Genomic DNA, 18,291 nt, shown 5'->3' with positions numbered 1-18,291 from the left:
AAATGTGGAGTTCATTTCTGCTCGCTTTTGAAATGAATAGCCATATCGCTGCTAAAAAAATGAGAGACTTCTTAAAAGATTAAAACATAGACTTAATCAATGAACAGACAAAAGATTTCAATCCCTTTTTATTGAAACTATGAGATCGATATTTTATTCAATATCTCATTTCATTAGCTGGGATGACACTTGTTCATTTCCATTAAAAAGAAAACAGATAGTTGTAATTTTTATTTGCATCACAGATTCACTTGCCAGTTATTAAAAAATTTTCCCACTTTCTCATGGGGTTATACTAAGTAGCAGTTTGCATGAGACCTGGCCGTCAGTTTTATTTCTATGATTCCTCTATTTCAAAAGCCAACATGTTTTGTCTGACAAACATGCCTAGCTAAGGACAATCATTAATTGTCACTTTCCCCCTTACGCTATTGATATGTATTTTTTGTAGTATATTTTTTCCTAGCAGCAGAGGCTTAGTGTATCTATCTAACACATATAAAATTATACTAAACGTTCAATTCAACATCAACAATTTAAATACATTTGTAAAGAGGAAAGGACAAATATTTTTATGACTGATTGTAGATTAGAAATAATACTGACATTTCAAAACTGGTATTTGAAAAGTCAGCTGACTCAGTAAAACTTACGAAATATGAAAATAAAGACAAATGAAGATGTAGATTTATATAACTGTCCTAGTTTCAGCCAGGATAAAGACGGTTTTCTTCACAGAAGCTGGTGTGAGCCTATGTTTTGGATTTGGGATGAGAAAATTTTGATAACGTGCTTATGTTTTGAGCTGCTGCTAAATAGTCAAGGACAGTCCAGCTTCTCGTGCTGGCCTGCCAGCGAGGAGGCTGGGGATGCACGGGGAGCTGGGAGGGGACACAGCCAGGACAGCTGACCCAGACTGGCCAAAGGGATATTCCCTACCATACAACATCATGCCCAGCACATAAACTGGAGTTGGCCGGGGGGCGGAAATTGCTGCTCGGGGACAGGCTATCGATCGCCGGGTGGTGAGCAATTGCTGTATTGGGCATCACTTGTTCTTGTACATTCCTTTTTTGGTACTATTAATGTTGTTAACACTGTTGTTTCCTTCTCTCTTGTTGTCTTATTAAATTATTTTTATCTCAACCCACGAGTTTTTTACCAATTCTCTCCCCCGTCCCACTGAGGGAAGAGGGGGTGAGTGAGTGGCTGTATGGTGCTTAGGTGCTGGCTGGGGTTAAACCACAGTAATAAGGACAAATGAAGATGTAGATTTATATAACATAGGTTCAAAGTAAATAACTAGAAAATATTTACCCTACATTGATGTAAAACATAAATAGTCTGATGACAATATAAATTATCTGATTATACCAGTCAAATATAACTTTTTGCAGCCTGACTTTATTCCTCTAAAAAGCCTGTCAAAGCTTCATGTAAACGTAAGTGAAACAATACGGAAAGAAATGACACTGCTATTGCAAAACCGAATAATTTTTGTTCAGTAAAGTAAAAACTACCTCTGTTGTTACTTAATGTGTCTGTGGAGTATTATATAACACAGTACCTTTATTATTAGAGAGGTTGATTTTATATGTAAGGCTTGAATCATAAAAAGTTGTGCATCAGTTGTGATCATTTACTGTTTCTTGAGGTACATTACTTTTCATAATCCAGGAGTAAGCAGTCAAGGACATGTTAAACCACCTGGACACCCACAAGTCTATCGGCTCTGATGGGATCCAGCCGAGAGTACTGAGAGAGCTGGCGAAGGAGCTTGCCACGCCACTCTCCATCATTTATCAGCAGTCCTGGTTAACAGGGGAGGTCCCAGAAGACTGGAGGCTTGCCAATGTGACGTCCGTCTACAAGACAGGCCGGAAGGAGGATCCTGGGAACTACAGGCCTGTCAGCCTGGCCTCTGTACCGGGGAAGATTATGGAGTGGTTGGTCTTGAGAGTGCTCACAGGGCATCTACAAGACAACCAAGGGATCAGGCCCAACCAGCATGGGTTCATGAAAGGCAGGTCCTGCTTGACCAACCTGATCTCCTTCTATGACCAGGTGACCCGCCTAGTGGATGAGGGAAAGGCTGTGGATGTTGTCTACCTGGACCTTAGTAAAGCCTTCAACAGCGTCTCCCACAGCATTCCAATGGAGAAACTGGTGGCTCGTGGTTTAGACAGGTTTACTCTTCACTGCGTGAAGAACTGGCTGGATGGCCGAGCCCAGAGAGTTGTGGTGAATGGCGTTAAATCCAGCTGGCGGCCAGTCACAAGCGGTGTTCCCCAGGGCTCGGTTCTGGGGCTGGCCTTGTTCAATATCTTTATAGAAGATCTAGATGAGGGAATCGAGTGCTCCCTCAGTAAGTTTGCAGATGACACCAAGTTGGGTGGGAGTGTTGATCTGCTGGAGGGAAGGAGGGCTCTGCAGAGGGATCTGGACAGGCTGGATCAATGGGCAGAGGTCAACTGTAGGAGGTTTAATAAGGCCAAGTACCGGGTCCTGCACTTTGGCCACAACAACGTCATGCAACACGACAGGCTTGGGGAGGAGTGGCTGGAGAGCAGCCCGACAGAAAGGGACCTGGGGGTGCTGGTTGACAGCCGGCTAAACATGAGCCAGCATTGTGCCCAGGTGGCCAAGAAGGCCAACAGCGTCCTGGCCTGTATCAGAACTAGTGTGGCCAGCAGGAGTAGGGAAGTGATCATGCCCCTGTACTCAGCACTGGTGAGGCCGCACATCGAATACAGTGTTCAGTGTTGGGGCCCTCACTACAAGAAGGATGTTGGGGTGCTGGAGCGTGTCCAGAGAAGGGCAACAAGGCTGGTGAGGGATCTGGAGCACAAGTCTTATGAGGAGCGGCTGAGGGAACTGGGGTTGTTTAGGAGAAGAGGAGGCTGAGGGGAGACCTTATCACTCTCTACAACTACCTGAAAGGGGATTGTGGCGATGAGGGTGTTGACCTCTTTTCCCAAGTAACTAGTGATAGGACAAAAGGAAATGGCCTCAAGTTGCGCCAGGGGAGGTTTAGATTGGATATTAGGAAAAATTTCCTCACTAAGAGGGAGGTCAGGCATTGGAACAGGCTGCCCGGGGAGGTGGTGGAGTCACCATCTCTGGAAGTGTTGAAAAAACGTGTGGATGTGGCACTTCAGGACATGGTTTAGGGAACATGGTGGCGCTGGATTAATGGTTGGACTTGATGATCTTGAAGGTCTTTTCCAACCTAGTGATTCTGTGATTCTGTGATTTTGTGATTAGTTCTTTACTAAAGGTACAAATAGCCATTAATGTATCTGTCAAAATTCCGTTGGAACGGGAAAATATGCTCCTGTTGCATCTCAGAAACCAGTTTAACCTCCTTAACTTGTGTGTGTTTATATTTATGTGTGTATATATATGAACACAGACAGATGCTAACATCCTCAAAACATATCCAGGAACAAACTTATCTACATGCAAAAATGGTATTTGTATTCTAAATAGTTCTTTGATCCAAGGCACTTTCAATCAGAAAATTTACTCTAAATTACTCATATTCCACGTTATTTTGTTTATGTAATCTGTGGTAACACCCACTGAGTGCAATTGTAAGTCATTATATGAAGAAATAACAAAATGCCATCTACAGTAAATTTTAAGTAATTTGTAGGTGATAGGATCCATCATGTGAGGTATGTCACATGATTGGTAGAACAAGGATATTTAGAATTTTATGCATATGTGTCACTCATTGTGGTTTCTAAAACCTAGCTTTATTACAGGATTTGTATAGTCTTTGCCAGAAATAACTGAGGACGAACTCTTTTCCCATGAAAATCTTTATATGGGCTACCTTGTACCAGATGGTGTTTTGTCCCCAGCTGTCCTGGAACACCAGGAACAGGCCAGCCCTCATGTGGCACAGAGGTAAGGTGGCAGAAAGGGCCATTAGTATTCAGGTGGAAGTAACTCTTTTCCTTTTTTTCCCTCCACCTTTCTAGTCTGTCTTGCGTTTCAGAGTTTTCTTTTGCTCATGAGCGTATTTAAACTACAAAGGAGAAATCTTAGTCAAAAACAGGCAGGCACCAAGGTTAACTATGTGTTTCCAAGTTGTTTTCGTAGGAAATAGGTGGCAGCACGGTCACTAGCACTGTGTTGCATGGCAGGCGTGTGTGAGATGACCAGAAGAATCTTACCACAAACAGTACTGTCCTCAGATGACCACTCATAAGTTCCTGTGCAAATGGATCCATGCACATGCATGAAGCCACTTTAATCTTTAGAGGCTAACATTTCAGGAAAAATTACAAAATAGAGGCTGAAATTCAAACATTTTTCAGAATCACATCTTTGTTTTCTACATGTAATAGAACATAATAAAATTACCATTAAAATATCTCCCTAAAACACTGCTGAAATGACAACCCCGTGCACTTTCTCTGTATGCTCATGTTTATGAACCTATCAGTTAGGATTCATAGCAAGGCTTTTCTTTTCAGTCATCTTTCTAGCAAGTATTACAACTTTCTAAAGTTAGTGAAGCAAATTATAATCAGCTTATATCAAATTAAGTTATATTTGGTGTAGGAAACAGAGTTAAAATTCTGTCTCATTCAGAAGGCTTGTAAATAAATAGCTCTCTAAAGAGGAACTGGGTAGTTGGGATGGAGTCCCTAAAGGAAAAAAACCCTCATCTTTTATAATTTTTTACAAATAGTCAAAGTGTAGGCCAGAGTTAAATATTAATATATTCATATTCATTCAGAAGAATGCATGTATATAAATGTATAGATGTATATAAATGAGGGTGAAGCATGTAGTTCCAGCAGATAGCTAAGAAGCAGTAGAGTGGGTAAAGTGGCATTAAAGCTCTGAGCTTTCCAGTGGAAATCTGCATGTTTTTTTAACAGAGGTTTTGCAAAAATGATCCACCTCAGGAAAAAGGCTTGCTTTAGGTGAAATGACATCCCTTTCTGGAAAAAGAAAAAAAAAAAACAAACTTTTATTTGAGATCTAATAATAAAAGTGTTGCTGGTCCTGTGCAGGGATGGAAGACCAACTCACAGACCACAGCCTTAGTTTTAAGGTTGTGATGTTCAATTCCCACTGGCAGTTTGGGAAAATCACTTTGCCTCAGTTCTTTTCTTACTCACCTCATAGACATGTGGAATAAAAACATCCAAAGATGTAAGGTGTTCAGATAGACATGTTATTCACTATATAAGTTTAGCTGTCAATATACACAAAATGCTTTGGTTCAACCAACTTTTCAACAGATTGGAAGCTTGAATGCATGGAATGCAGCCATCTTTTTGAAAATGTGAAGAGAACAGCATCCCTTCCCATGCTGTCACAATATGGTGGACAATATTCTGTAAAAAGTGAAGTTCACTCAAGAACCTCAGTTATTTTGATGTTTTCAATGAACACACTCAACTTTTATTCATGCATGAAGGGATCAGCATGCTGTGCAACACTAGAAAGCTGTTTTGATCTTCAATAATTTGTGTAGCACATTTGATATACCAGAGTACTGTACATATTCTATTTAGCATGTTCAGTTCTGCCCCACAGTGTGACTCAGTGGTACAGAAGGTGTTATCCGCAGCCATTCTATTTCAAGTATACAGTCTCAGGAAGTGAGGGTGGGTGTCATCTGTAATTTGCAATCCAGACATCCTTGCATTTCCTCCGGCAGCATTTGCTATTCAAGTAACCTAGTCCATACTCATGTCTCAGTGCTTAGTGCTTAGCTCAACGCGTAGTGCATACTTGTGATTTCTCTCCTTTCTCCACCTCTGCACATTACCTCTTCATCATTCCTTGATTGATTTAATCTGCTAAACTGAGATTCTATCAATGGATCGGCAAATCCAGTCTTTAACATTACTATTTTATACTGTAGACTACATTTCTAAATAATCGGCATGACCATTTTATTTTCAGAGTCTCATCTTAATGCCTACAAATATCTGAAGTTGTACTGTGTTGTGCTTTGTAATGAGTTATCACTGCATAAATCTTTACTTACACTTAGGCTTAAATACTTGTGGGCTTTTAGTGTTTTTTTTTTCCAGTGTTCAAAGGATTACAGAATAGTGGTCAGGAAGTATACATTCAGTGTATACATTCTGTAGAAATACAGAAAAAACTATAATAATTTTACGGAATGGTTAAAAAGTATAGGTCAGAACACAGATCTCTTCAGCTGTCTAAAATCACTTTTGCTCAACTGCTTTACACTAGAAGTGATCCCTAATTTCTCTACTAGTCAGTGAAATCTACATAAATTCAGTTTTGCATTCAGAAAACAGCAAAATTTTCTCTAATGAAAGAAAGAAACTATGGCTGTTAAATTAGCAAGTTAACAAATCACCCTCAAATGCATGAACTTAACCATTTCACCTACAAAATGCAATCCATACAACTAGTCAGAAACTTTATTTCATATTTATGAAACTGGCAACCTTAACCATTTATGACAAAACATTTTTTGCTTTTAGGGGTCTACTGAAAAAGTACTATTTTACTCCCTCTCTCCCTCCATCCACCTTCCCTTAAGCCAATTTTCAGTAATTCAAGTGGAAAATTTCTGATTTGAACATATGGGAAAAATATATTATTTTCATGGTTAGATAACTCAAAAAAAACCTTGAATCCTTCTTTGAGTAGACATCACACAAGTAAATATTCACTCTAGGAAAGTCAGAAGAACACGAAAAATAAACCCACAAAAACCTAGGCTAGAAGGCACAAATCAGCACAGTTTGGTTCTTGCAGCAAACAGCCTATGTATGTGATAAAAAACTTGGCCTTATGGAAGTCAGCAGCAGAACTTCCATTAACTTTGGTGGGGTAAAAATTTTGTTGAATTTGTAAATTCTCAATACATACAGTAATGACTTAATCCTTCCAATATTTCTGAAAGCAAAGCAAGCAGTTTTGCCTCCTACTGGAGGAGAAAATATACGGAGAAACACAGAAGGATTAAGAGCGTATCTACCTGCTGCAATATAGACAGTGGCAAATTAGCTGCTGGGTAGTACCATGTTGAGGAATTTACTTGAACCATGGGAACAGCAACCACATCCTTATGCTGATACAGCCTTGCTAACTCTCGGGACAAAGGGCCAGGCTGCTGCGATGCAGCAACATGGATTGTGGCCATATGTTACTACTTCTGATTTAGTTGCAGAAACCCTGCCGTGTTTTGCTCACTCAGTGATGTATTGAACATTAATCACAGAAACACTCCATAGAAAAACTGAGACTGCATCCTATAGCAATCGGGACAGTCCCCATTTCCCACTGCCTCACTACACTGAACCATTTCTGTAAAACTGTAACCTAGTCATGACCTAACATTTCATGAAGTTTTATCTTTGTTTTTCAATATGGATGAAGCTGTGTTGTGAATAAAGTAAAGGTCTAATAGGAATGGAAGCATGGAAGTGAAAATTACTTCTGATGTAAAGTCATACTCGGTTCTTTAATTGAATGCACCGGAATAGGGTAATTACTGTCCCTGAATGTTAAAACACTTCACACATTAAAGCACAACTTCAGTAGCAAGTGTTTTCTAAGAACTTGTGACTTCTGCCTTTTAACTGTGAACTTTTTAGGGGTCTAAAAAATTCATATTGATTTTGTTTTAAACCTGCTTCCTGACAATTGAATGAGCACTTGCTACTGGTTTTGTTAGGATGTGGTGGGTTGACCTTGGCTGGTCACCAGGTGCCCACCAAGCCACTCTATTAACAGAACAGGGGGAGAAAATACAATTAAAACCTCGTAGGTTGAGATAAGCACAGGAAGCTCACTTACCAATTACCATCACAGGCAAAACAGACCCAACTTGGGGAAAATTAAGTTAATTTATTGCCTATTAGTTGTAACAGAGGAGGATGGTGAGCAAAAAGAACAAAACTAAAAACATCTTCCTCCCACTCCTCCCTTCTTCCCAGACTCAACTTCACTCCTAACTCCTCTACCCTCAACCCCCTGCCTCTGAGTGGCACAGGGGGATGGGGAACTGGGATTGCAGTCGGTTCATAGCCCTTCATCTTTACCTCTGCTTCCCCCTCATGCTTTTCCCCTGCTGCAGCAGAGGATCTTACCCATGGGATACAGTCCTTCATGAACTTCGCTAACATGGTTCCTTCCTGCAGGGTGCAGTCCTTCTGGAACAGATTGCTCCAGCGGGTGTCCCCTCAGGGTCACTGGTCCTGCTAGAAAACCTGCATCTGCATGGGTTCCTCTCCGTGGGCTGCAGCTCCTGCCAGGCGCCTGCTCCTGCATGGGCTCTTCATGGGCTGCAGCTTCTTTCGGGGCATGTGTGGCAGACCAATATGCAGTTTCTGTCTTAAAGATTTCACGGTTCTGAGGAACCCACACCTTTTTTGGTACAATGGCTTGAACATGCCTCGATACGGAGTGGAACCCAGAAAAGACCAAGATACGGTGCAGGCACAAGGACCTCTTCCCATAAAGCAGAGATATGGTGCAGGTGCAAGGACAGGTTCCTGCAGAGCAGAGGTACGGTGAGAGGAGACACCAAGTCCTGCAGATGTACCATTGCCTGATTGAATCAGCCTCTTGCATATGCATGAAGTTTCTTGGAATCAGCCTGTTGTATATGCATGAAGTTTCTTGGGATCAGACGGAGATTGTGGGACTCGGACTGCATAAAAATGACACCATCACAAGAAAAAAGGGGGACCCCCACCACCAAGGAGCATCAAGAGGACCAATGGGATGCCGCTGGATCCACGGGTGGTGATATCTTCTTTTCTGTCTCTCTCTCTCTCTCTCTCAAATCTCTCCCCCTCACCCCCCCATCTCTTTCTCCTCTCTTTGTCAAAGTGTAAAAGATGTGCTGTAGGGGACTTGTTTGTTTAGTTAAATTATTTAGTTAGAGTAGTTGCCATTGAGTCATTTATGTAACCTCATGCCTTGCATTTTGTATTATTAAATTTTTTAATTGGTTGGCTGGTGTCGTTTCACCTTAATTCAGTCCAGGGGGATCACGAAGTTGGTCGTTGGTCTCATGGGGAAGGAGGTTGTCCTGAACGACTCCTTTTGGGCCGCAACAGCATATCTACCTGTTGCAGCGTGAGGTCCTCCATGGGCTGCAGTGTGGGTATCTGCTCCACTATGGTCATCCATGACTGCAGGGGTGTGGTGGACCAACACAAGGACTTTGTTTTAAGTTTTTCTTGGTACGGAGGAAGCCATAAGTAAGAACAGTACACCAGTTCCTGCAGAGAAGAGCTATGGTGCAGGCACAGTGGTAAATACAGCACTTGACGGGGGCACCCAACAACTGATGAACATCCTCCAAGCATGTGCAGTGGACTGGAGACACCACATGATCGTCGCGTGGGCACTGAGGTACATGTGCTCTGGTGGTCCAAGAGTGGGCATGAGATGAAGGGATACAATGGATTTTCCATACCCCATATTACCCTCAGGCAAATGGTATTGTAGAACATACTAATGGACTCCTTAAATGAACTCTGAGACCACATGACCCCGGATGGGTACAACGAGTACCTGATGCAGTAACTAAAGTTAACGGGCACCGGGGAGTAAATGGTTGCCCCAGACTCACAACTTTTTGCCCTAATCCTCCATCCCTTTTACCCAGAACTAAGGAGAATAAGAACCCAAGGAATTCATTGTATTATCCAGGACAACAAGTTTTAGTGGATTTACCCATTGCGGGACAAATACCTCTAGTACTGAAAGCTCAAAAAAATCTGTATATCTGTATGCATGGGTAGCCACAGATGCCCATGGGAAAGATCATCAAATCCATACCAGATGCATCATTTCATCCTTCTAACTGGTTTAAAGTCGAGCCGAGTTGCTTTGTCTGATCTCTTGCAGGTGGAATCCTGAGATCAAGAGAAGAAAGGAAGAGGACACTGGGGAAGAAGATTTGTCTTATGTCAAGCTGGAGTGTCCTCATGGGATATTATCTTTTGTAGTTATAATAGTTATTTTTAATGTATTTGTAATTGTGTGTTATGATCATAATTGGCCTTATTGTTGAAAACACAACAGCTAAAAATGGCATTTTTAACCGTTAGAAATGATACGCCTTGGTTTAATATGTTTATATGTGTTATGACAGATCTATTGCCGGAATCAGGAACATATCCAAGGTGAAAATAAGTGAACTTTATCAGTCCAAGCCACCTATGGTTTGGAGGATAACTTAGTTTTAACCTTGATAAAGTTGCTTACAAGTACCCTCAATGAATCTAGTATTACTGCTTGCTTGCCTTTGCCTAAATCTGTAGAATACCTCTTTCCAATGGGTATTCTTCCTACAGACATAACAGGAAATTTGTTATGACTGTGGAATACCCGGGGTATCACTGAAATAGTGAATCCTTATTCCTCAGATAGAAGGCAAGTTTCTATACAAATTAGTCAGCCATTTAATTTTTCTACCATTGATAGCACAATCAGTACATGTTATGAAGAAGGCATGAACGTAACTTCTACCTTCTGTCATATGGGGGACATCTGATTTGTGACCCTGGGGAAGAGCAACTAACATCCTATAGTATAATCAACCCATAAATACAACGTGGTATATACAATGGAACAGAGGACAAGATTGTCCCAAGAAAAAAAAAAAACAAATGATGATTGCATCTGGTTTGGGTTAGACGGTCAGGGTTTTATGCCATTCAAACCAGGACTCTCTTTTGGCTCAGTATCAAAGAAGTCAACACTGTGGTCCTGCTGAAATGTAATAAATTGCTCTATCTGGAAACAAAATTGGGTCAAATATTATTGGTCAGTTTATATCACCTTAAAAATGGGCTGTTTCTGTCAAAATCATACTATATCATATAAAGCAGTGAGTACAGATTTTGCACCTCACAATGACTGTCATGTTGCCCCTGGTGATGCTCCAGCTGGTTTTGTCTGGGCCTGTAACAATGGTAATATGCATACTTCTTTACGGGTTGGGCTACCTGAATTCCAATGTACCTTGGGTCTCCCGACATTACGTCCCATATGGAAGCTGACCCTTATTAGACCCCACTGGACAACCCACATAAAGTGGCAAAAGTGACACTGGATGGAGAGGTAGAGAGGTGGCAAGACCCAGGGACCGCCACCCGCATAGCTTGGGGAATGGAAGGATTCTGGGGATTTGGGAGTGTTACCGTGCGGACGTGATTATGGTTAAGTAGGTTACCTTATCAAGTAGAAAAACTAGCTAATGCTACTGAAACTAGTATACAGCTGCTTAATCAGCCATTGTAAGCTACCTCGAAAACGGCTCTTCAAAACCACATGGCAGTAGACTTAATGTTGGTGTATCAAAATGGTCTTTGTGGTTATTTGAACCTTTCTAATACTGATGTGTTTATATCCCTAATGTTACACTGGACCTTAATGTCAAACTAGAGAAGATAGGACAAGTAGTGAAGGACACCCATGAGCTCCAAGAATCAATGAGTATTAGCTGGCTTTCAAAGGTATTTAGTTGGTTTGGATTTGGTGTCACTGGTTGGATCCAAAGTTTGCTACAATTTGTGATAATGTTTATTGTAATTGTAATTATCATAGGTGTAGCAATATCTTGTATAAAGTCAGCTACAATGAAAGCTGTTAACATATGAATGGTCCAGCTAACGAACTATACCCCTGTACAGAAAGATGAGGAAGACTTAATTGGTGTCCTTAATTCTGAAACAGCAATTCAAGATCAGAAGGACTCACAGGGTGTGGGGAGGTGAATATAGCAAATATTAATAACTTGTATTGTAATTGAAACAACAGAACCAGAAGGTGGGAAAATCTGTGACGAGAGTACCCAGGCCCAAACCACACCTGCACTCTGGGTTGGACGCATGGAAATCTATTTTTCTTACTGCATATGCAGACTCCAACTCCAGCAAGCCAGGGTAGCATGGCCATCAACCTCTGCACTGACCACGAGGGCTGCAACCAACAACCACGACCAGCTTCATATCACTGGAACCCCGAGAACAACACAAAAAAAGTACTCTCCTGTCATGACAGAGACACCATCTGTGAACTGTACCGCTGGAAGAATCGCAACAGGAGAGGACAAAATTGTTGAAATGTATATAATCGCAACACTTTATTTTGGGGCATTAGTCTTGTTAACTATCGTTGGAATTATTATTTTAATATATGTGTGTTTACCTTGTGACTATCAGTGTGGACAATCACCTTCTGTTTCTAATCCCCCAAAGCCCTAAACAAGTTCTCAAATTTGGCCTGGGACAGATTTTGGTTTTGTAAAACGTGTTAAATTTAGATATGTTGCTGTTATAAGAAGGTGTTGTTAAGTAGTTGAACCAGTTAAATAGTTGTAACTACTGTGTGACACATAACATGTATTGTCATTTCTACATTTTTCTTTGTCCCTTCTAATATTTTCATATCACCCCTGTGGACAAGGACTACAACAACTTCAGGAAACGGTACCAATCAATGTTTAAGACACGGAGTGGTGTGGCAGACTGACACACGGATTTTGTCTTAAACTTTTCGTGGTACAGAGGAAACCACAATTAAGAACAGTACACCAGTACCTGCAGAGCAGAGCTATGGTGCAGGCACAGTGACAAATACAGCACTTGACAGGGGCACCCAACAACCGATGAACACTCCCCAAACATGTGCAGTGGACTGGAGACACCACACAATCGTCGTTTGGGCACTGAGGAACGTTTGAGATGTGCCGGTTCCCTGTGTAATCAGAGTAAAAAGGCGGGACTGAAAGGTATAAAAGTCAGTGCTCACAGTGGCTGGGTGGGACCTTCACCACCAAGGAACACCAAGAATCAAGAGGACCAATGGGATTATCTTCTTTGTCTCTGTCTCTCTGTGTGTGTCTCTCTTTCTCCTCCTCCGTTTGTCAAATTGTGAAAGACCTGTTGCATGGGTCTTGTTTGTCTAGTTGAATTGTTCACTTAGAATAGTTGCCATTGACTTATTCCATGTAACCTCATGCTTTGCATTCTGTATTATTAAATTCTTAAGCTGGATGGCTGGTGTCTTTTCACCTTTATTGGGTCCAGGGGGATCACAAACTTGGTTTTTGGTCCCAAGGGGAAGGAGGTTGTCCTAAATGGCTCAGTTTGGGCTGTGACAAGGGGGACAACCTGCATCACCACAGTCTTCACCACAGGCTGCAGGGGAATCTCTGCTTTGGCACCTGGAGCATCTCCTCCCCTCCTTCTCCATTGACCTTGTTGTCTACAGGGCTGCTTCTCTCACATTTTCTCACTTGTCTCTCACAGACACTGTGCAGCATTTTTTCCCTTAAATATATTACCACAAAGATGCTACAGCTGTCCTTGATTAGGTCAGCTTTGGCCAGTGATGGGTCTGTCTTAGAGCTGGCTGAAACTGGCTCTGTCCGACTTGGGGGCAGTTTCTGGTGTTTTCTTACAGAAGCCCCCTTGAGCATCCCCCTACCAGCAAAACCTTGCCACATAAAAATACACAGGAGAAAGAGTGAATAATAGTTTCTTATTCAGTGTCCCCATTACCTTCGTGATTTTATGGACATCTAGCATATTTTTCTTTCTTATTTGCTGACTTTTTTCCAAGATAAAGGGTTCCTGGCTAATTAATGTCTCCTTTTATGGAGAGCATTTTTCCTTTGAGCATTGTTTTTGCTATTTGCTGTGCTTTCCTGGTTCCGGTGGTTTCTGTTTTAGATGGGATCACCTGAACCATATGTTGTACTTTAAAGGTAGTAGAATAGAACTTATAGAATTTAGGTAGTAGTAGAATGATAGTGATTTCTAACTTCTTATTAATTCTGCTGCTTCCTAGTATTTTGTATGACATTTCAGATGTTTTCAAGTCTTGAACTGACCATTTCAGAGAACTATCTACTATGACTCTTTCCTGAGCAGTAATAAAGTGTCATTGTCTTAGTATGTTTAGGCTTATTTTTTCCATGTAAATTACTTTTTCTTGACAAAGACTTTATCTTGACAAAAAATTTCAACATACCTATTCAACATTGTAAGAACCTTCTGCAACTCTTCACAGTCAACTTTCATTTGGGTTATCTTATTTACCATCAGCAGATTTTACAACTTTACCATTGACCTTCTTTCCTACATTAGTTTTGAATACAATCTACTATCACAAATCCTCATAACTGCTATTCTTGTACTGTGAACACTGGCATGTTGAAAATTCAAAAAATGTTTTAGATTGTGAAAATCTTGTTATTTCTTTCTCCAGTACTCTGTAATGATCCAAGTTATCAAATTCTTAATAAACTAATGAATTGTACTTCTATTTTGCTCACTGCAGAGGGACTGTAGTTCTTTTCTAGATCCTTTTCTAAAAAGTGATGTCACACTTCATTAATTTTCTGTTCCTTTGGTGTTGACATTAATGATAGTGGTGGGTTCCATATCATAGCAGTTTAGGATTTTAGTTCCTCTGGAACACTTGAGTGAAAATACCATCTCATTTTTGCAATTTGTTACTGTTCATTTAACCAGTTTATTATAAATTCTGTTATACTGGCATTTTAGTGTGAACCCATCCCTTGTCCTCTGTGAAGAATAGCTTTGTTGGAAAACTTCTGTAAGCAATTCTGTAGTGGATACTGACACAAAAAAGAATTGATTTGGCTTTTCTGCTATGGGTCAATATTCTTTGATATTCCCTCTACACCTTAATCACATATTAGCCTGATCAACCCTGTGACAGGTGTTTGAAAATGCTGCCTTTTATTAACTTTCATGGTTTTAGCAAGTTGATACTCAGAATAATTTTTGGCTTTTCTGACTGTGACTTAACATTTTCCCTGCCAGGCTATATGTGCTTGTCTTTTCTTTGTTGGGAACTTGCTTCTCTTGTTTAAAGGATGCCTCTTTGCTTCCAGTAGTCTCCTTTTCCCTGCTGCTTAACTTGTTCTGACCTTTCTTGTATGGTCCATTTAAAGTCTTCATTGATTGCTCTGGACTTCAGTAAAACATTTCATACACATCAGAAATTATTAACCAAACTTGGGAAGAGAACAATCAATAGAGAACTCAAGGTGGATAAGAAAGTTGCTGAAAGGGTATCTGTCATGGTGAAAAGAGGGTACGTGGTAGTTCTTCAAGAATTAACCTTAAGACCAACAGTATTGCATATTTTAATGACAAAAGAAAGGCAACCTGACCTATCACACAGAAAGCTGTAAGACTTGTCTGCCTGTAAACTCATAGTTTATCATATCATGCCAACCACTCTTCATTATTTACATTACACTCCTCCTTATCTAGATATTCTTAGTGTTCACTGAGAGGGAAATGGCTAGGTGGAGGACCACTTTCAAAGTTTAACTTACCATTTTTCAGAGTGAACAAGCTGTCCCACAATAAAATATCCTTGCTGTACCATAGAAATGATCACAGAAAGAATTATTGTAAAGTAGCTATAATAATATACATTTTTATCCTAGCTCACTGTGCAGTAACTTTGCTGAGTAAACAAACATTAAGTGTATTGCTTATTTAGCCTTGTGTTTTAGCTGAGGCTAAGGCACTGTCCTAGTTTCAGCTATTAATGGCTAGCCTGTAGCATATTTAACTAAAATCAAACTTTTAGGCTTTTGTATAATCACTATTGATGCTAGTGAGCTCAGTGTTACACTGCATAGCAGCTGAAACTACTGGTAACCCACTACAGTTCTACCACTTGGGCACACAGCTGTGCTTGGTTAGAGTGATTCACAACACCTAAATGAGATCTATACTCTGAATTGCTTTCTGAGTAGCTTCTCTTTTCACTGGCATTTTATAAATATATATAGTCTATTTCCTATGAGGGCTAAGGAGAAACAGAGCTTCATCTCTTCCTCCATTGCCATAGAGTGTGTGCAACTCATTCCTAAGCATGAGCTCTCCGTCCAAAACTCGTACCATATCACGGACTTTTTTTAAGGGACAAGTTGATAATCTGCAGAAAAAAACTTACTCCATAAATCATACAAAAGTTTACAGTGTCCACAGCAGAATCATTATCAACATCAGCTGCCAGCCACCCAGCTCCTTTTCATTCGTGGTTCACATAAGGATAAAGTTTACAAGTTATTTCTGCCCCATTCATCTTTGGTTCTCAAGCTATAAAACCAGAATGTTAATACTTAGTATTATGGAGGTGAAGCTATTGATCATTCTGAGACTTTCACATACTATAGAGTCAGTGGCCATTTAGGTGTTTAAATGGATAACAGAGGGATGGAGTGTCATGCACCGCATACACAATATTTTGTGTAAAATTACATTCTGTGGCAAACCTGATTTAACACATGCAAACACCGTTACTCTTTGTACATTAGGTGGCTGAGCATATACAACTGGATAGATACTTTCACAGAAACCATGAGCCTTATAGTCGCAAGACACTCCTTGAAGCTTCTTATATCATAGTAAAGTGAGTATGTGTGTATCTTCCAAGAAAAATTGCCAGGGATTTAGACTCAGATAAAACATGCATAGATGTGAATTTGCATTTTAATCTTTAATGAATGTAATAGTAACAGTGTCAGAACATAACCCTCTGTTTCCCATATTAATTTTAAAACACACGAAAGCTGGAAAATTTGTTTCAGTTGGACTCTTAATAATAGCTTCATTTCAAACTATACAAATTCACTGTACAAGTACTTTTGTAACAGTTTAGGACTTGTGTAAAGTACTGGAATAACCATTTAAATGATATTACATGTGTTTGCATGCCTGCTTTGGGGTGAATGAATTATTTTTAGCCTCACAGAATTTCAGATGTACCAAGCTTTGATGCAGAAGAGTGACTATGCAGAGGGAAAAATAAAATTCTTCGTAAATGTTTTATCTCAGTTAGGTCATCTATTTATTTTTCTGTTCAAACATCTGGGTTTTTGGAACAGCTGGCCAGTATTGCAAATGAAAATCCAATAGTAAAACAACAGCCCTTCCAAGTTAGCAGCATTAGAGGAAGAAATGCATCAGGGTGATCCACACCATCAAATAGATTTATTAGTACAGCTGGTAAAAAGGACGAGCCAAAGCCCTGTATTCAACTTGACTGTTTATTTATGTCACTGTTAGACCCTCAGCTATTTCAGGAAACCGACTGAAGAAGCTCTGCCAAAATTCTTTAATAACTTTTCTGAAGATAAACTTTAAGGATCATCATAAAAACAGTGGAGAAAAAGCCAAAGTAACACAAAAATGAACATACCATAATAAGTTGCCCAAGAAATACTTCCACTTTTGTTTTTTGCTATTGATATTGTTCGTGTGGTATTTCATGATACTAAGTACCTACAATTAAAATTTTGGAATTCTTCAGTAACTGTTTTGAAGTCTTCGCCATATTCTAAGTATGTGTTTCACTTCCTGTGTATGAATACCTGTAATGACATCAACCAGAGTACACTCAAATATTTAGAGAGTAATCGTGGCCCCAAAAGTCATCTTATAGGTAATTGCTACAAATGCACTTTTGTTTTTAAATGCACAGGAAGCCTAGCAAGAAGTATTTACATGTACTGAAAAAGCTTATAATTACTAAAAGTGTGAGCTATTTGTTAACAGAACAGTTGTTTTTTAGGGATTTCAAAATGATACAAAACACTTTACAATATTTTTCAGTTTTATGCATTTTTATATATTTCTCTGTTCTTAGTAGATATATTAATTTGTGTTAGTGACATTCTCATTCTACTTAAGTCAGAGGAAAATGTAATTTAACTTAATTGCTTAGTGAATTATTTCTGATTTATAGTTATCTGTGTATATTTGAACACCGTTTCCTTTTCCATTTCCATTTTTACTGACTGACAAAAATGCCATGACCCTCATCCATCCATTAAAAGTTTCTTTCATATCTGAAGATATTTTCAATAATGTATAAAGATTAGGAAGATGCTGACTCAGCAAGGCTTCTAAGCATGTATCCAGCTTTAATAAGTTTATAACATACAGGTAGTTCCCTTGGGTGCCCTTGCTCTTAACCAATACACCTGTTTGATTACTTGATAAATCAGGACCTAGTTATTTCCTGAGCTTCTGAACAGGCATGACAAAGTCAAAAGATGATATTTTAACTATTTCTTCTTGCAGGAGGTTAATTATCAAAATGAGGGACAGAAATAATATTTTTACTTTTAAAAAATAAGACTAATATTTTACTGAGAGATAACCATTTATTATTGATTGTAGAGAAAACTTACAATTTTTCATAATGGAAATAATACCATGTATTCTTTGAGATCTGTAGGGTGGTTGCTAAGGTGAACTTCCTAAT

The sequence above is a fragment of the Phaethon aethereus genome (assembly GCF_964289735.1).
Source record: "Phaethon aethereus genome assembly, chromosome: Z".
NCBI lineage: Eukaryota > Metazoa > Chordata > Aves > Phaethontiformes > Phaethontidae > Phaethon > Phaethon aethereus.
Note: the sequence above shows the minus strand (reverse complement) of the source record.